The sequence below is a fragment of the Eptesicus fuscus genome, chromosome 15 (assembly GCF_027574615.1).
Source record: "Eptesicus fuscus isolate TK198812 chromosome 15, DD_ASM_mEF_20220401, whole genome shotgun sequence".
Taxonomy (NCBI): domain Eukaryota; kingdom Metazoa; phylum Chordata; class Mammalia; order Chiroptera; family Vespertilionidae; genus Eptesicus; species Eptesicus fuscus.
This window is the reverse complement of record NC_072487.1, coordinates 28,225,934-28,247,319: the sequence shown is the minus strand read 5'-3', so window position 1 is coordinate 28,247,319 and position 21,386 is coordinate 28,225,934.

Below are 21,386 nucleotides of genomic sequence, written 5' to 3'. Positions count from 1 at the left end.
AAAATGTTTATTATATTATTTAAAAATCTTATAGTCTAAGTGTAAAATAATACAAAAAAATGAATGGAAATACTTATTTACCTTTTATATCCTCAAAGGTAAATATATATATCTCCCTATATATATCTACGTATGCACACATAATGTATATATCCAATTTTTGAAATTGAAGTATTTTTATTGCTACTTCTAATAAGCAATCGTCCTAGTGAAATTTAAACAATACAGAGAAAGTAATGTGCATGATGTCTACACAGAGACCAGAGATAGAGGAGAAAGCAGTTCTGATCATCGCAGCAGAGACTTTGTGCGGCCTCTGGCCTCTCCACCTCCATTTGTAGCTATCGCCTCACAAATAAGAGGGGTCTCTGAGGACCCGCAGTGTGAGAACGGAATAAATCCATACCAAAGAGTGCAGAGGCTGTTTTCTTACAATCAAGTTTGAGCCCTGCCAGACCCATTTTCTCACAACTGCATAATCTTTCACTGCATTGTTTGAGGATTATTGATGTAAGGCTCCATGGAATATTCTGTGGCATGTGGATTAACAAGAGGTTCCAGATTGAAGAACTGCCAGAAGGCCATTCCTTAAGATTCTGGACAATATCAGAGATTTTCCATTATTGTCATCAAAGATTTCACTACTTAAAAATTCAAGTTTTTTGTTTTTTTTTCCCAAATAGTCATGATATGCTACAGTTTTCTCTAACGGAATTTTTCTGTCTCTTCTAGTTATGAGTTTGCCCCCCATTTCTTGCCTATTAAAAATCCGCCCGAAGGAGTATAGAAACTCTTTGAAAGAAGGTTGGGGAAAGGACTGGCTTCTCTAACCGTGGACCAGTGTTGCTCCTGTTGATGGCAGAAGAGAAGGCCAGTCGGCTCACAGAGCCCGAGTTAACAGGAGAGCTCAGTGTTGTGACCGTCTTACTGTGGGACATGCTAAGATTTCTCATATAGGAATGGTGGGACTTGTGTTGAAGTGGGAAAATCTCTCAAATGGGAGTGAAACCACAGCAGTGCATATCTTATACATTCCAGATATTCAATGAATATGTATTGAATAACCAATGAACAATGAATGATTCATGGAGTCTTGCCTCAGCTTTTCTCTTGAGTCTGAGGTTCCTCATCTGCATGGAGTTGGACCAGATCAGAGTTATACCAAATGCTTTCTGCTCTTAGCCCACATGTTGATAGATGAAAGGGGGCTGACTGGCCAAGCCCCCCCCGCCCCCCCCCCCCCCACGAGGATGTGCTCAATCCTGGCACCAAACACTCAATGCTCATAATACAGTGACATTCCTCTGGGTATCTCTGTTTGGACAGGAGCCTGGTCAGTTGTTGAGAAAGCAATGGTTGTCAGCAAGGAGGAAGGAGGCAGAGAGGAAAGAGAGCATGTTTTGTGGGTTGTTGTTTTTTCTCCCCAGGGGAAAGGTCTTTGAGGAGCCAGGCAATGTGTAGGGCCTCAGTTCCGAGTGCTGTGACTAAGCAAAGGGCTTAAGTTCCAGCAGGAAGCCGAGGCAGAGGGCCAGGCCATGTGGACCAGGCCCGGAATGCAGAGGAAAGGAAAGGCTACCATTTGGTCAGGCCCCAGGTGCCCAGCCCTCACACCAGGCATACCAGATCCCGAATTTATGGCTAAACAGCTATTTTCGGACCCCTCCTGCTAGTGAAGCCACGACTCCTCACATTCTACCTGCTCTGGTGCAGGAAGGAGGCAGAGTTTTCTGCCGGTGGAAAAGCACAGCTGAAAAGGGAGAGGGTAACTGACTCTGACAGACGCAGAATGGCGTCCTTTCTGTGGTCAGCTTTGAAGGGCTGTTTTAGGAAAGTCCATCTGAGGACAGCTGCACGGCCAGAGAGAGGCAGGTGAAATAGAACAATATTTTCCTTCGTCTGGATAACAGCACAGGCTACACTGATACTTGCAAAATCACCTGCTGGGATTTATGTCACTGAATCCTCCTCCCTTCCCCCTCCGCCCCCCTTAAGAAAGGTAAACAAAAATATAGAGTGCAGAGGGGTTTTTTAAAACGTTATTTTATTTATTATCTAAGACATGCCCATGAAGTCTAGAAAGATTATGTTATAGCAGGTTATTCTTAGTCTAATAGAGTCTAAGATATAGCTGGATCCACCTGGATCAGGTAAAACAAATTAATAAACACATAGAAATAGAATGAGCTTGAAAATTTTAACATTGACTTTTATCATAGTAGCAGGTTAGTGTGTCATTAAATCTCAACCAAAGAAAAGAGCCCACATTTCAGAGACAGCCAAGGTTCTCTTCCATTGTGCAAGGACAACTGAGGTACAAGACCAGTCACCTCAGGTTGGCTCAAATCTTAGGCCCTTCAGTACCTTTCTCAAGCTGGGAGGCTATTTTAATGGAGCCAGTGAATACAGGTGCAAGTATGTCCTTGAGGTTTGTATCTTAGTTTTCTCATCTATGTCTGGAAGGTGTGCCTAATGTTGACAACCTCAGGTCTAAGATGCCTTTGGGAAGTGAGGGCTAAGAGGAGGGAGATTTGGAGTCTGTATACTGTTTTGTTTTTTTGTTTTTTTTTTTCCACTGTTCTTTAGTGGCATGAGGGGAGAGGTGGCCTGAGTATAGAGGTGTGGCATCCTGAGTCCTAACTGGGGCTAAACAGCTGCTCTTCCCTCTCTGTCCCCCCTCTGTATTAGCCAGCTCAGGCTGCCATAACAAGATACAACTGACTGGGTGGCTTCAACAACACACATTAATTTCCTCACAGTTCTGGAGGTCCAAGATCAAGGTGCTGGTGGATTCAGTTCCCGGGAGAGCTCTGTCCCTGCTGCTCTGTCCCTGCTTCAGATACCTGCCTTCCCACCTTGTCCGCACCTGGCTTTTCCTCTGTGTGCTTTGGGGTTAATTCCTCTTCTCATAAGGACATCAGTCCTATTGACCTCTTTTAACTTGAATTACCTCCTTAACACTTTCACATTGGAGGTTAGGCTTCCAACATAAGAATGGGGCGGGGGCGGGGGGGGGGCGGGCACAACTCAATCCGTAACAGTCTCTAAATTATTTTGTTTTTTAGAGGTGGGTGGGAGACGACAAACTAAAACTTATATGCTCCTAAATGGAACTTGAAGGGAAAAAATAGTAACGACTTAAGTGTGCATTTATATTTTTCTCAAAGTACCATCATATAGATTTTTTATTTTATTTTTATGACAACCATAAGAGGTAAATTGGAAAAATATTATTATCCCTGTTTGCCAGGCAAGAAACCTTAGGGGGTGATAGAAAGGGCATAAAGCGACTTGCCTTGGTAAGACCCTGCCTTATATACCCCAAGGCCTTGTCCCCATGTCTTGTCTTTCCTTTGCAAGCTTCCAGTCAATCACTTTTTTGGATGTCCCACACTGACGCAGCAGGACAAATATCTATAGCAATCCCAGACTCCAGCAGTTACCTAAAGTAAGTGATAGGAAGTCATGCCCCAGAAGGTTGAGGCTCTGTAAGTTATTTCATTCTTCGTATAATTGTATTCTCAAACTATTTTCTGGAAACAGTTCCTCAAGTAAATGGAGCAAAAATACCCTGGAGGAAGATAAAAAGCCCACAAAACTTTAGTGTGGAATCTATTATATTTTTTCTTAAACTAAAAATGAGCAAAGTTCAGACAGAAACAGGGAAATTGAGCACCTGGGATGAGGAGGGAAGGCTTCTTCAGTTGATCAGTTGTCTTATCAGGATCAATGCCAATAGGATAGAGTTTGGAACATTCTCAAAGACAGGGTGCAGCTTTTCTGGGATTTTAAGGGAGATGCATTTGTGAAATTTTGCTTTCAGAGTTTTTTCTAAGCTCAGATCAGTCCACCCCCACCCCACCCTTCACTTCCTTGGTCGTTGAGCGGTATTTGTGGGTAAACACACATGGCTTCTAGAATAAAGAACAAGGGAGGTAAACCAGTGGTTCTCTGGGTGTGTGCTGCAGGGGCGACAGGAGGTTTGTTTTAGTGCCAGCCCTACGTTCCAGTGGTTCTGAGCACAGTCCTGCAGAGTCTGCTCGCAGCAATGGGCTGGACAACTGTTCTCTTTGCATTGGTTTCCTATTCCCCTTCCTTAGCTTTTGTTTTGATTTGTTTGCTTTTATTCTTTTGCCCTTAATAAGAATATTTGGCAGACTGCCGGCTTAGGGATAATTTACCAACCTAAACATGCGGGATACTGAAATATTATCACCTCACGAGATTGCACTGGTATACATATTTAGGAGAATGGCATGTTGTGGCGATCACAATTCAGCCCTCCGTGATGTGGATTCATAGTTGTGGATTTGTCCTGCATGGAGGAATCCATGGAAAGGAGGCTTGGACTGTATTGTAAATCAAGTCCATAGTTGTGGCACTCTTTGATTAATAGCATTCACCAGACCTACAGTATCCTTGGCAATTGCATTTCACATAAATGCTACTCTACCTATAAGCCTGCTCAAAACTGGTCCGTCTATATTACCTACCTAAGTGCTACATATCTTAGAGCTCGGGGGAAACAAGCTGAGTGAGAAATAAATCTGCTATTTATTGAGTATCTGCTATGGGCCAGGCCACTCCCTAGCTAGCGGCTGTATACCCACTACTTCAAATTATGCTCACATCCAGTCCATTAGCTGAGCAGCAGCCTCCCTGTTTTACCAAAGAGGAAGCGGAAACCTAGATGGACCAAACGTTGTGCTCAGGAGTATCCAGTGGCAGAGCGAGGACTGAGAGCAAGGACCTGTGGCCACCAAGGCCCATCATTTGAGCAGGCATGACCCGGTTCCCCAGGGTGCTTCGTTACCTTCCCAGTGCACGCTTACCGGCCTCCGGTCATTCCACCAAGTGGGATCTTAACATCCCAATTGCTCTGAGCAAGCAGTTTGTTCCCACCGACTCCACCAACTGCTTTTGAAATATGGGTAACCTTTGTTCACTGTGCCTACAATGCAAATGAAGTAATTAATCTGTAAAAGGCTTTGAAAGCAAGTTGTAATTAAAATTCCAGACAGCTGTATGATACAGTGGTGCTCTGTCATTCTTATTCCAGAGCACGTGATCAGTGGGAAATGGCTGTCCTGCAATTGCAGATAAACTCTGGGTCTGACAGCAGAATTGAAGCCCATTATCAACACTGAGAAAACCCACTGTTCATTACTAGAAAGATTACAGATTGATTCTATCTGTCCTACAACCTACTTTTTTTATGACATTTTAAAATAACTTGTTACACAAACACATAACAATATCGATAGAATGCAAAAGAAAGGGAAGAAAATTACCCACAATCCTGATTCATTTAAAAAAATCTATTTTCATATCTCTCTATTCCCTTCTAGTGCTGCTCCATACATATAATTTTCCAGTGTTAAAATGTAGCAGAGCTATAATTTTGTATTCTACTTATGCTTTTTCAATACACATTAGAGCAGAAGTTTTCCCCACGTTGTTTCAGAATCTTCCACTGCTGCAGCTACGGCGCATGGCAGTGCCCACTCCCAGTCAAGGCCAGGCCTCGGGCAGTATCCAGGCCCCAGGAGGGTGATGGAAACGGCTCTGGGAGGAGCACCTGCTTCTTTTGCTTCTCATTATGTTTTGATGTATCCATGTAGAGAAATGTGGCAATCGTTGATTCATTTTAACTGTTGTAAGATAGTTCAAAGTATGAATATACCACAGTTTACCCATATCCAGGGAAGCATCTGAGCAGATGGGGAGGGGTGACTCTGCCAAGGGAAATGATTCAATACTCAACACCTGGTGCCTTTGAAAACTTCCTACAAGGGTGTTGCTGTGGAGTTGAGGAGGGAAAAAAGGGAGCATCCAGTAAACAAGCCAGGTTGTGTATGGTATGAAGTAGGCATCTGATTGTGTTTTACTTTTTCATATAGATAGCCAGTTTCATACCATTTATTACCTTCTGTTCTGTGATGCCATCTCTGTCATATACTAGTCTTGCTTCTAAGTATAGATGTGTCAGAGCTCTGTACTCTGTTCTATTGGTCCATTGTCTAGTCAAGCTCCAAAAACCATACCTGTCTTCATTACTAGAGCTTCATAATAAGCCTTCTTAGCTGGCATGAAAAGTCTCCCCAATGTTGTTTCTCAAAATGATCTTAGCTTTTTGTTTGTTTTTGATCCTTTGTTCTTTCCTATTAGTTTAGGGTCATGTGAATGTGAAGATTGCTTGATTTGTTCTTCCAATTCTCATTCCTCCTACTTCTTTGTCTTCATAAATTTCCCAGGACCTTCTGCATAACATTGAACAAAATGATCAATACTTATGTTGAGACTGCATCTACAGTTAATATTTGATGTAAGTTGTTAGTAAATATTACCAGGTTAAAGAAATTCTTTCTATTTTTAGTTTTTTTAGAGTTGTGGTTTTTTTTTAAATCAAGCATGGATGTTGAATTTTGTTGAATGTTATTTATTTATTATGATTAGTACATGAAATTTTTCTTTTAATCTCTATTAATGTATTTTTGAAGCTTATTGTCATTTCATAATAGGCATTGGGCTCACAGAAGCAGAGGTGAATCAGTGCAATGTTCACAATTTAAGAAACTGATCATAAACTGGTATAGTTCTTATTTTTCCTGGATCATTTTATAAAATGTTGCAAAAGGCATTGTAAAAACTTACATTTTTCAAAACACTGAATTGAAATAATTTAGGTTGAGAAGAAATTTATCATTTTAAGTGGCTTAGGAATGACAATATTAACTGCACTAGTTACTTATGAGAAGAGACTCTTAATAATCGGCATAGGAAAAGGCAGCTCCCCCAATTATGTTTGTCTTATCACTTATCACATGGCCACCAAATCATCACCACAGTGAGTCACTATTTCTAATTGTAAGATATCATATCATTCAGGTATGCTGGGATCAATAAATATTGAAGATCACATTTTAAAATGAAACAGGGAAAATAGCCAAAAAAGAATGTGAAGTAATAATAAAAAAGACTCATAATACTGAGTCAAAAAATAGTTATCTATACATAATTGCATGTATTAATTTAATATTTAAATAACTCAATCTGCACTTGCTAATAAAATCTATATGAGAATTCTCCAAAAGACATGATTTGCTAAAAGACTTACATACCTTCTACTTAGAGCCATAGTATAAAAAGATGTCCAATGAAAAATCTATCATGATGAGTAAGAAAAGGGGAGTATTTTATATAAAATGCAATAGTCTCTGCTGTGTCTATAGAGAATCTGTGTAGAAATGATGTCTGATCTTACAGCTTTCTTTGATCCTGCTTCAGAATCTACCAGGCTTGTAATTCACTTCCAAGATTTTTATATGGAACAAGAGTATCATTACCCATCAACATCTATGAGAGCCTTTGTAAGTTTCTATGTGAGAACTTTGAAAGATTAAAATGGTTCTTCTATTTGAAACACAATTCTAGCACTTCCAGTGTGGCCTTCATTGTATAGGTGACATAGTTAATGCCAGCAAAACTGGAGGCAGGCAGAAAAAGTTATTACCACAAGTAACATGTTTCAGCCAAAGCTTTGAGATATTCTTGGAAAAGAGCCTTACTCTTCTCACCTTTGGAACTAGTCCAACACCCAGAAGGCTACAGTCAGAGAAACAAAACCACTCAGAAAAGAGTAGACATGCTCTATCTGATACTTAGATATCAAAGACTGTAGTTTCCAAACCAAAATTGTCATACATGATCTGATAAATATAAATGAATTTAGAGGCCCATCAGGAAAATATTTGAAGCTGAAACCAACCTGAAAAAGCAAGTGACTTTATATACTCTGATGAGAGGACAGCTTTATTATGGAGTTTTAGGTTTTTTGTTCCCTTGGTTCTGAACTTTTAACCTAGTCACTATCTTTGATTTAAATGGTGAGCTATTCACTATCTTTGATTTAAATGGTGAGCACTTTAGTGAAGTGTCTTACTTTTAACAGCCCATAAAGTACTATACAAACTCACATAAGAAAATGTATACATCTATTTCTGAGGGTTAAACTGAGGGCAATTTTGCAATATGTTCTAAGTATCCCCTCCCATTCTCTGGCTATTTAATAGAAATGGTCTTGTACAGGGACATTTCCGAATAAATACCAAATGAACTTGAAAAAAAATTAAACATAAATAGTCACTGGAGAACATTAACTTAACAACATGGGCATGTGAAGATTCATCTGTTCCAGAATGATAATAGTTGGAAATATCAACATGAAAGAGTAGAGCAGGATACTGTCTCGAGTTATTAGTGATTTTTTAATCATTGCTTTTCTTTTCATTTAAAAAATTTTAAATTGAATTATGAAAAATAAGAAGTATGAAAATAAATATTGCCCATCATCTAAAATGTAAAATTTTATTTACTTTCATTTCTTTGTTGTTATTTTAAAGAAATAACACCTAAAACTATATGATTTTATTAACCAACTAGAGGCCCAGTGCATAGATTCATGCACCGGTGGGGTCCCTCAGTGTAGTCTGTGGGGATTGGGCTGAAAGAGGCAGTCCAACACTGCCTGCCGCTCCTGCCTGCCACTCCCACTCATCCCGGCCCTGCTGTGCCTGCCCTGGGCTCGCGCCCAGTCAGTCTTGATCAGGAAAGGCTTGCGCTACCACAGCGGTGCTCACCAGCTGTGAGCCCTGCATCTGGCGCCCATCAGTCAGCTGAGTGGCACTCCCACTGTGGAGCGCACTGACCACCAGGGGGCAGCTCCTGCATTGAGTGTCTGCCCCCTGGTGGTCATTGCACATCATAGTGACCAGTCGATCAGTCTTTTGGTTGTTCAGTCACTTAGGCTTTTATATATATAGATGTCACCCCAATAAATTTAAGTAAAAGAACTAAAGCATTATAAATATGCTTTATTTTAATTCCCTCTTCTCAATACCCAACCTCCCAGTGAACATTGCTTTTCTCTTGCCTTTCTTTCTTTTTTTTTTTTCTTCTACTAAAAGCTGAGGTTTGCGGACAGAGTGTGGATGAATAATGAAATACATTATGTAAGAGTTGAGTCAGAGGAGGGATTTGTTAAGAAAGGAGGTGCAGGTGTAAAATTTGGAGGAACTGAAAAGAGAGCAATCCTTTTTACAAATGAAGCAAGTTTTCTTTTGCTTTCTTTTATGCTTTCCTATTTTTATATGTTATCATTGCTGAGGCTCTAAGCTATGTGTATGCTTCTTTAAATAAATCTCACAAGATAAAAACCAAGTGCATCAAAATCACCAGGCATTGATGCCTGTCTGTAAAATATAATCACATGCTAATCATGGAGTATAGATTTGCTTTCTTCCCCAAGGCAAGTCGCTTGCTGGCACCTGTGGAGGTGAGCCCCAGCATGAATGATCTGTTTTTGACAGTCTTTTCATACATGAAAGCTTATTGATAAGTCACCTAGGCACACAATTTAACAATCTCAGTTGGCATTTGTGTTGGCTGTGAAATTTTACATCCAGAAAACCTAGAGGTACTTCTTTCACCACACCCCCGAGTTTATTGCCACCCTGAAAAGTCTAACTTTGCTGTCTAATATAGTATCACTGATCACATACGGGTATTTACAAATCTGGATTTTCGGCCACACTAGTTACATTTCAGCTGCTCTGTAGACATACGTAACCAGTGGCTACCATATTGGATAGCATGAATATTGAACATTTCCACCACTGCAGAAAATTCCACTGGTCAGCACTGGTTCAGGAGGCAGTGGCTAGTGACATTTTCCACATGAAATGCACAATTCTGCATGCACAGTTCTTCATGGAAAAGGGTAGATCAGGGTGACAACTATCCTTCTGGACATTGGGGCCTCTGTGGATGAGAACAAGGAAAAGATTAGTTCTTTGCTCCTAAACACATCTGATACTCTAGCACATAATCTCTCATTTACCTGAGATAAGAAATGTAAAGGACTAGCACATATAGTTGCTCAGCAAGGGTTAGCTTGGGCACCAGATAGGAGACAGCATCCACATAAGTTATAGGAACTTGGATAATTTAATAGAAAGAATCAATAATATATAAATTTGTTAACCAACTAAATAAGAGATCGTGGAAGCAGCAACTCCAGGAACCAGTTTTTACTGCCAGGACTGAGAGAACAGTGGTAGAGATTGGAGTGCTAAGTCTCAGAAACTTAGAGGAAGGCAATCTGATGGGAAACAGGTAGGAAGCAGGTCAGAGAGGACGAGAACCAGGAGGAGAAAAAGAGGGCGAGGACGCTAAAGGCTAACTTGGCTGAAATGACTACAATGCTTTTACAAATATGGATGCATAATATTTAATTTTGAATGTTTACGGTTCCAGATGTAAACCCCCATGCTATTGGTGAGGTCCTTGCTAATGATGTTTGTGGATGGGCATTAGTTGTTTTGGTGAAAATCGAAGAGTCTTTTCATAGGTGGAGCAATTACAAGGATTTTTTTGTCCTCTCAGTCCTTGACTTGTATTTAATTTGGAGGTATATTTTGGTGAAAGATGGAGCATCAGCTAAGAAATATGGAAAAGACTGGTAGGGTCCTGGAAAACCCTATGTGGTTTATTTAAAGAACACAACCCTCCGAGAGGAAGTCAACTGAGGACAGGAGTCAAGTTAATCCAATAATAGTCTTTTGTTGTCAGAGCCATACGTGGGGTGTGTGTGTGTGTGTGTGTGTGTGTGTGTGTGTCTGTGTGTGTGTGTCTGTGTGTGTGTGTCTGTGTGTGTCTGTGGTTAGAGTGTCATTTTAAATAAACATAATATAGCTATAATTTACCAAGTACTTAATACTATGTTTAACCTTCAACATCTCTCTCTCTCTCTCTCTCTCTCTCTCTCTCTCTCTCTCTCTCTCTCTCTCTCTCTTTCGTCTCAGGATATATATATATATATATATATATATATATATATATATATATATACACACACACACACACACTATGTGTACACACTGAAACAGCTGATAGCTCAATTTTGAAAGTAAAATGTATTTTAATAAACACTGCCTTTATAATTACTCAAAATGTGTGTATACAGTTTTGGGGGACACTCTATATACGTGTGTATAATATATAAAATAAGATACATCTCCCCAAGGTTATCCAGTTTGGAAATAGGTTTGAACCAACCCAGGTATGTGTGATTCCAAAGAGACACTTGCGTTATAGCACCTACATGATGTCTGTCTCTTGGATCTGCACCTGCAGGTGAGAGTCAGAACTAGTAAATGGCATAATATAGAGGATAATACGGCCCCATTTTAAACAATGGTCGATGTGGCCTCTAATATTTCACCATCCTTTCAAACCTTTTCTCCTACCTATTGCAGAACAAGATCTTGTTTTAAAAAAAATTGCAATAACAATATCAACCTGTTTGCTTAAAAATAGCAACAGCAACAAAAATAAATAAATACATTTTTTCCCAAGGTCTATTGACTGCTGTAGCAGAGGCTTGGCCCTTGACACTCCCAGGCCTTTTTTTTTTTTGCCATGGGCTTGGATACTCCACTTCACCATGTCCTTGGAACAGTTCTGCTCTCCTACCTGGAGGCTTTCCCTCTTCCAGCTGACCATATGGTGGCTGCCCGGCTGGCCTGCTGCTGTCCGTCCTCTGCGCATGGCCATTAGAGCAGTGCACTTGCAAAGAGACAGCAAGGAGCCTTTTCATACATCTCTGCCCATCTTGTTAGTGTTTGGTTATATTGTATACTATGTTATGTACAGCATTTATAGTTTTCGCTCTACTATATATAAATCTTACCTATGTCTATATCTATATATAGTGAGAGAATGTGGGTTCATTCATTTAAGAATAATTTTATAAATAAGGATTCTATTTGTACCTCAAATAAATAAAACACCTCTCCTCCACTGATTGTATTATTCTGCATGGGGAAAATAGTTCTGAAATGAAGAGAGAAAATAATGTATGTTTTTAAGTAGGTATTGAGCTTTGATGCTCTCAATTATCTCTCTTATTCAGCTGACATTGATTAGGCATCTGCTGAATAATAAATTATTTATTAAAATTTCTACAATGTGACAGGCACTCCCAACACTACAAAGGAGAGATATTTTACAGATTAAGAAACTGGGGCTCAAATAATTTGCATAATTTAATATAGTACAGTTAGCAAGAAGTGGGGACCAGATTTGAACTACTATCTTAATGACTCCAAATATGGTATTCTTTCTACTCTGCCTGGCAGCCTTTTTATTTTTTTATTTTTTTGCCAGGTACTAAGCGAGGTGGGTCACAGAGATGAATACATCCCCGAAGGACACACAGCCTGGTGGGGAAGGTAGAACATGGGCCCCTCCATTGGTATATTTTCTCCTTTGTTGGTTTAGTTTTTCTACATAGTATTTCAGACGGTCAGCTGGAAAAGACACGGCAGGTGCTTTCGCTACCATTCTCTCTCGGGAGGGATGGCCCATAGAAACTAGCAGAAATGGTATGTTGGAAATACTAAATGGGATAAACTTCTTTTCCATTCTCAATCCTTAAGTTTTGTTTTAAATGTGATCTTGCGCCCACCCAACCCCCACCCCCTGGAGGGGGTGGGTTCGCCAACTGCAATCTGTAGCAATAGAGAAGCTAGTGAGGATTTCAAAGAGCAAAACACACAGAACCACAGAGGAGGTCATTGTAGGGCAGGGGCTCTTTTTCTTTCGGCAAGTGCTCAAGGGGAAGCTGAGCAAGATCAGCTCTAGGGCTGGAGGTAGAAAAGCAAAAGCAAGCCTTTCTGTGCAGATGATTCTAATTCACAGTCAGAGCTCTGCAAGCCAGGTCCCATCCCATGAAAACTAGGAGATATATCCTCTTCACCAGAGTGGTTGGGAGACAGCCCTACCTTGATGATTTCACTTGAGAGGCATTATTCTAAGTGAAGGAAAAGGTCAGGATGATTGATGCTGGCCATCTTTGGACATGGCTTCTCTTGAGAACACTTCTCATATTGATTTGTCAAGACTTGCTGTGGGATCCTGTATATAATGTATATACACATAATTAAATTACACATATATAGGGTGTCGCAAAAAATGTATATACACTTTTACAGGTGATAGCTCAATTGATGTTTCTTTCTTTTTAGATTTAACCCATTAGAATTAATAATTATTCAAAGTGTATATACATTTTTGGGACACCCTGTATATATATTTAAAACTTTTATTATTTATTTATGTTTTTAAATATATTTTACTGATTTTTTACAGAGAGGAAGGGAGAGGGATAGAGAGTTAGAAACATTGATGAGAGAGAAACATCAATCAGCTGCCTCCTGCACACCCCCCACTGGGGATGTGCCCGCAACCAAAGTACATTCCCTTAACCAGAATCGAACCCGGGACCCTTCAGTCCTCAGGCCGACCCTCTATCCACTGAGCCAAACTGGTTTCAGCTATATTTAAAACTTTTAAAGTTAATTTTTAAAATTAGGTGTGCATTGACAGTTTTCTGGGCATTGTATTAAGCATATTGCTCACATAATTTCAGTGACTCTTCATAAGGTCTCTATGAGTGTATTATCACCATTGTCCTCATTTTTACAGATGCAGAAATTGAAGCTTATGATAAGTAACTTGCCACCCCTCCTTCCAGTTGTAAGGGTTTGAGTCAGGACTACTTTATCTACATTCATAGCTCATGTTCACATTATAAGTGATCAGGATTGTGTAGGAAACAATAAATCCCTCTCACTAGATTGCAAACTAGTCATGTTTTTATTTCCTGAACATCTTGCAGAATATTGGCACCTAGTAGGAACTCAACAAATTTTATTTTATAATTCATAAATATGAGTGAAAGAATAGATAAGTAAGTTATTGCAACTGTTGTCATTATTCATGTTTATTCATTAATAATATAACAGGAAAAGTCAGATTTCCTAGCAACTACAGTAATTTATAGATCATGACATATAGGCCTAGAGAATATTGATTAACTATGTCACATTTTTCTAAAGATGAAGAGAAAAAGCACAGAGGAAATCTACATGGTAATAATAGCATCATAACGCTCTAAGAAGGTGTTATTGGATTTACTACAAAGCTGTCCCAATATATCTTAATGTTTTAAAACTTGGTTAGTCAGAATGAATTAAAACAATGAACCTGGCATAAGTGATAATTTTGCAGTATAATGTCCTTCTACATTTTATAGAATATGTATTAGTGACCTGGGAGGCTTACATACCTGTTTTTATGCCTGTAATTACTTGTGAAACTTGTGTTATTTTACTAAATTTTGTGAATTATATAAAAACTAAATTGTGCCCTAGCCAGTTTACTCAGTGGTTAGAGCATCAGTCTATGGATTGAAGGATCCTGGGTTTGACTCTGATCAAGGACATGTACCTCTGTTGCAGGCTCATCCCTGGCCCCAGTCTGGCATATGTGGGAGGCAGCCAGTCAATGTGTCTCTCTCACATCTATGTTTCTCTCTCTCTCTCTCCCCCTCCCTTCCACTCTCTTTAAAAATCAATGAAAAAGGTATTCTCTGGTAAGGATTAAAACAAACAATCAAACAGATAAAACAAATTAAATTGGAAATATATTTTAAAGAAAAGAATTACCTAATCTTTAAGGCAATTAGTAGAATTATATGCACACACACAAAAGTTAATAGAAGTGCATATGTGTGTGTACATACACTGAGTGGTCAGATTATTATGATCTCTGAATGTATAATAATCTGGCCACTCAGTGTGTGTGTGTGTGTGTGTGTGTGTGTGTGTGTGTGTGTGTGTGTGTGTTTAGAGGCCCGGTGCATGAATTAGTGCATGGGTGGGGTATGGCCAACCTGGCCAGGGGAAGGGAACATGGGCAGTTGGCTGGCCTGCCTGCTGGTTGAACTCCTGGTCAAGGGGACAGTTTTCATATTAGCCTTTTATTATATAGGATATACACTGAGTGGCCAGATTATTATGCATTCAGAGATCATAATAATCTGGCCATTCAGTGTATATGTGTGTGTGTGTATGTGTCTGTATTTATATATATGAAAGAAGTCATATTGTGTATTTTTTAAACCTTTAATCTGTTGGATCCAATCTATGTATTTCCAAGGAAGTTGGGAGTAAGGAGACATAACAGCAGAACATCCATATTTAAGGTTTTAGCAGAAATATGCTTGGAATGAGAAAATAAGCATACGTGCACCCGAGGTCTCCTGAGTCCATATGTGCTCTCTCTATATGTGTATATCTGGGTGTCAGTTATGTGTCATGGAAAACATGAGTAGCCAGTGTTTCTCTAAGTTTAGAGGGAATATTTTGGATAGTAAGACTTAAAATAAAGGATGTATGGCATGCAGAATTCAATTTGGAATTCTGAGGGGCACCTCCCAATCAGGCAGTCACATTCTCACCTTCTGTAGGTGACCAGAACTGAGATGGCCCATAGGTGTGAAGACAAGCTGTGAAGTCCCAGGAGCAGACCCTCCAGGGGAAGCTGACCCTCACAGGGCAGCTCTGTGTGGCTGGTTCCAGAGCTAGTAGCAGAAGAGATTTAATGAACCAACAGCTTCTTTTCCTCCGGAGCTTGGACTGGTAGTCCTAGCAGTTTTGGATAAATTGATAGTGCTGCTTTAACAGGCTTTACTATCTGTGAAAAAATAATTTAAAAAAGAATTCTTCAATAGGTACAGTTTTGAACTTATTTATTTAATTCATTGTTCTCCTTGGAATAGCGTTGCTACTTATTTTCTCTTCCCTTTTTAGTTGTAAGAATAAAACTTGCCTATCAAATACCTTCCAAATGAGCAATTCCACCAATGCCTCATAAAATAACTGATCTGGGAGTCACCCAATCAGTGGTAGGCCCAGCTTCTGAGAGCCAATCAGCAATAGCTGCACTCCAGTGACAAGGCTTCTGGACTTAAAGGCCAGCAAACCTCTAACCTGTCACTTCTGGAATCTCACACTTCTGGTCTCCATACTTCCCAACACCCTACACTGTGTCTGTGCCCCTTCCTTCCCTAGCAAGCCACACATTCAGCTTCTTGTCTCAGCTACTGTAGTGGGGTCTGCTTCTTTCTCCATTTGCTGATGGCAAGTGACACTCCCAATAAGGGGCTGCAGGAAAGAGAGTGCAGATCTTTCCTCTTACTTACCAAAATTCAGACCTGTTATAGACTTAGTCTCAACATTAAATTAACCTTAGAGCATGTTGTGTACATATTAACTTACCATTTGCTAGTCTGTATTCTTCCTTTGTTTCCAAAAATGATATGCATGCAATACTGATGGTCTGAGGAATCATTTTGCTAGTTTACAGGAAAACTTAACTTTTTAGTATGTATGTGCAATCTTTTAAAAAATATTTTATTGGTTTCAGAGAGGAAGGGAAAGGGAGAGAGAGATAGATACATCAATGATGAGAGAGAATCATTGATCGGCTGCCTCTTGCATGCCCCACACTGGGGATTGAGCCCGTAACTCAGGCATGTGCCCTGACTGGGAATCCAACCGTGATCTCCTGGTTCATAGGTTGACGCTCAACCACTGACCCACACCAGCCGGGCTGTGTGTACAATTTTTAACATGTACCTGAAAAATGTAAAACTAGTATATAAAATCAGTGACTTCAGGAATATTATTGCTTACGTCAAAGCTAATATAAGATATAAATTTAAAAACTGGATCAGTGTAAACACAACTAGTGAATAAACAATACAGATGGTTGATGCAGTAAAAATGATTATGCTAGTATGCAAGTGCTTGAAGTTTGGGAAATTCTGCACCATGTATTATAAGCTCTTTGAGGTACCAGACTAGCCCCACCACTTTTTCCTAGTACAATGTCTAACTCATGGAAAGTGCTAAGTGAACATTTGTCACCTGAATGGGTAGCATTGCAGATAAACCTCAGAGTAATGAAGAACAAACACATCAGGAACACACAGTGATGGCCACAGGAGGTAAGGGTAAATATAGAGCTCAGTGCCCTTCAAGAAGACTTTCTTGAGTATTCATGCCTAGAACGAACTTCTCATTCAGACTTCTCTGAAAACCCTTAGCATTTATCTTCATTACCCACTTGACATTTAAGCATATTCTCTTTTATATTAACAGAAAGAACTTACAATTGTTTGGCATTTCAATTCACAAAACAATTTCACATATATTATTGATTAGATTATTTCAGCAACTCGATGGGATAGGCAGGACGGGATAGGCAGGATATGCCTTGCTATTCTGTGAGAAAACGAGGGCTCATGGAGGTTAAACGACTTGCTCACCATGAACAAGTATTTATTAAGCACTTAGCCTGGGCAAGGCTCAAGTGGCTGGAAATTCCATAGGAAGCTCATGGGGCTTTTGGTCTTTCATTTTGCAGAGGATGCTTAGGTGTTGGGTATATCTAAATCCTGAATTTTCTTTGTGTCATAATTTTTCTGATAATATGTTAAAACTAGAATGAAAATCTTTAACTCCATAGAACTACTGTACTTCAAATGTTGGGGAAAGGCTCTGTGTTTTTGGGTTTAAATAATAGCAGAACCAATATCTTAAGTCGCTATGTAGATAATGCTTTCCTTAATTTCTATTTTGTTTGGGTTACATCTTAGGGATTGCTGACTTTTATCAGGTAGTTTTTCAGATACCATTTGTCTATTTATACTGTTTATTTCTTCAACTTGTTGATTGAGGGAATTCTACTGATTTGAGGCCATTTTTAAAATCATGGAACAAACATTTTTAGTCATCGTATCTTTCCCCACCATCTACATTCTGTTTGATTATATCTTGATAATTTTTATATCCACATTTGTTACTAAAATTGGTCTATGAATTTGTTGTTTCATTTCTTTGTAATTGGTTTTTATCTCAAAATTATAGAATTGAGTTGCAGACCACCTTTATCTAAGAGCTGTAAAGTAGAAGGTAAGCTCTTTAAGGAGAGGGACCTTGATTTATTTCATGTTGCACCCTAGAGCTTGCAACAGTGACTGCCATATATTAAGCACATCATACATGTTTGTCTAAGGTACAAAGGAAGAAAGAAGGAGCAGGAAAATCACCTATAATGTTATCAGTTGCTATTTTTGAAAGAAAATATTTACACTCTTTCAACCTTTTCTAATATTACCTGGTCTACTCAGGTTTTATGATACTTCTTCATTTATCTCTTGTATTTATATTAGGCATTTTATCTAGGTGTTTAAATTTGTTTCCATAGAGTTGCATGTAATATTCTCTCATATTCTTTAAATTTATTCTCTTTCTAGATATGGTTATGTCTCCTTTCTCATCCATAACCTTGTAGATATTTGCCCTGTCTCTCTCCTTTCCTCACTCCCTTTAATTTGGAATATAAGATGTTTATTTCTTTTAGGCTTATCAAAGAACATGCTTTTGTGTTTACTTCTTCTACTATTTTCATTTTGTTTTATTTTCTAGTCCATTACTTTCAGATTGCATTAAATTAATTCTCTGTTCCTACTCTGTTTTGGTAAGTTTTACTGTTTCACATTTTCTAAGATGAATGTTAACTTTCCTAAATTTTATTCTTTCTTTTTTAATATGAAGGCATTTAAGATTATACATTTTGCCATGAACATTGCTTTTGCTGTTTCCCATAAGTTTTAGTATAAAATGTGTTTTATTTTCATTCCTTCTGGATAGAATGTAATTTTAGTTTGACTTCTATTTTAAGCCAAAGGTTACATAAGTGATTCATTATTCAAAGAGGATACGATTTTACCATTAAACACTTTTTCCTATTTTATTGAATTATTTTAGTGTGGCTTTTATGATAAAAAATTTTTATTGAGGATGTATTTATATCCAAATATATGATTGATTTTTATAAATTTCTATTGAATGTAAGGAAATATTCTTTATTTCTGAAATATAAAATTCACCATGCCTATTAAAGTTGATTGAATATATTATTAAATTTTTCTATGCCCTTGTTTATATTATATATACCAGACCAGGCCAATTCTGAAAAAATATAAATTGAAATTTGCACCATCATATATTCTCCTGTCATTAATAGTTTTTGCTTTATTTCTTTATCTTGTGTGTTATTTGGTATCTACAGATATCTGATTTGGTATCTATGACCTTTTTTAGTTATACCTTTTAATGTTATGTAATATCTCTTTATTTTTCTCTCTAGGGATATTTATTTTAAAGCTAATATTTAGTCTGATATTGACTCTCTTGCTCTATTTTATTTATATTTTTATGGACTTTATCTACCCCTTTATTTTCAAACTTTATCACTTCTTTTTTTTTAATTCTCACCCTAGAAGAGGATATTTTCCCCATTGATTTTTAGACAGAGAGTGAGTGGCAGGGGAGGAGAAGAGAGAGGGGGAGAGAGAGAGGGAAAGGTAAACTTGATGTGAGAGAAATACATTGATTGGTTGACTCCTGAACTCGCCCCAACCAAGACCGGGAATTGAACCGTGACCCTTCAGTCCTTGGACTGATGCTCTAACCACTGAGCGAAAATGGCCAGGGCTTTATCACTTCACTTTTAACTGTATTTCTGGTAAATAGTTCACATGATATTGAACTCCGGTCAATATATAAAAATTGATTTCAGAGAGAAAGGGAGAGGGAGAGATAGAAACATCAATGATGAGGCAAACATTGATTGGCTGCCTCCGAAAGCTCCCTTCTAGGGATGGAGCTCACAACCTGGGCATGTGCCCTGACTGGGAAAAGAAGCCAAACATCCTGGTTGATGCTAAATCACCAAGACACTCCAGCAGAGCTATTCTCTGGTCTTTATTGGAGAAGTTAGTCTTTTATGGTTGCTTCATGACATACTTGATTTTTTTCTATACTTCATATTTATTTTTTACTTTAACTTACTTTCTTTATTCTTATGTTTGTTTTATGATTAAGTTATTAACTTAATTAATTAAGTTATTAATTGCTTGGTTCTGCTATTGATAATTTCTATTATAATTTTATCTTTCATTAATGTTTAACTTCTTTTTCCTTATGCTCACAATTATATTCATAATTATTTAATATTATATCAAAACAAGATCATAACTCTTTCCCTATTAGTGGTCTTTATTCCCTTCCTGCTTCTCTTTCTCCTCCCAAAAAGATGAGACATCTAGAATATTTTCACTTGATCATTTCCCTTATACCATCTGTACACCATATGAGATTACTGGAATGCTTTCATTTTACTCTTCTTTGTCCCATCCATACTTATTCTTCAATAATTTAATACTTTTAGTTTTATACTATTATTAGAATTTTCCTTGTAGTATACCTCTTTTATTTTAAGGATTTTTGTTTACCCATTAGTGTGCAAATTCCCAGGTAGCGCATCATTATCTCTAATAATAAAAGCATAATATGCTAATTAGACCGGAAAGCCAAACAACCTTCCAGACGTCATTTTGGATGTCCTTCCGGATGAAACCATGGTGGCGGGGGCCAAGGCAGAGGCAGTTAGGGGCAATCAGGCAGGTAGGAGAGTGTTTAGGGTTGATCAGGCAGGCAGGCAAGTTGTTGGGGGGTGATCAGGCAGGCAGAGTTGTTAGGGGTGATGGGGCAGGCAGGCAGGCAAGTGGTTAGGTGCCAGCCATCCCGGATTGTGAGAGGGATGTCCGACTGCCCGTTTAGGCCTGATCCGGCAGTCGGACATTCCCTGAAGGGTCCCGGATTGTGAGAGGGTGCAGGCAGGGCTGAGGGATCCCTCCCCCTGCCCATGCACTAATTTTGTGCACCGGCCTCTAGTTCAATTATATTTAATTATAAATCTATTACCAATTATTTACTCACCAGCTTCACCTTTCTTTTTTCATTTTAACTATCATGAGGTTCATTTTATTATTCCCTGGCTTGAGTCTTTTCTTAAGTGTTTTCTCAGATGGGGTATGTGGGTGAAATAATCTGCAAATAACATTCTTGTCTAGTCCTGTATTCTAAAGCATCTGTAGGTATTATTCCATCACCTCAGAGCTTTGAAATTACACAAATTCATTACCAACATAATTACTGTTCCTTTGTAAATTACTTATTTCCGCTGGATGCATTAATTATTTATTTGTCTTTATTGTTGGAGGTCAGTAATTTGTTTTTTTTTCTATTTTTTTAAATTTCTTTATTGATTAAGGTATCACATATTTGTCTTCATGCCCCCATTCCCATCCCACACCCCTCCCCACACATGCCCCCACCCCCTGTTGTCCCCAACGCTGGTTAGGCGCATATGCTTACACCCAAGTCCTTTGGTTGATCTCTCCCCTTTACCCCCACCCTCCCCTACCCTCCCTCTGAGGCCTGACAGTCTGATCCGTGCCTCCTTGTTTCTGGGTCTGTTCTTGTTCATCAGTCTATGTTGTTCATTATTTCCACTAGATGAGTGAGATCATGTGCTATTAGAAATACACTTATAAGAACCGAAAATGAGATAAG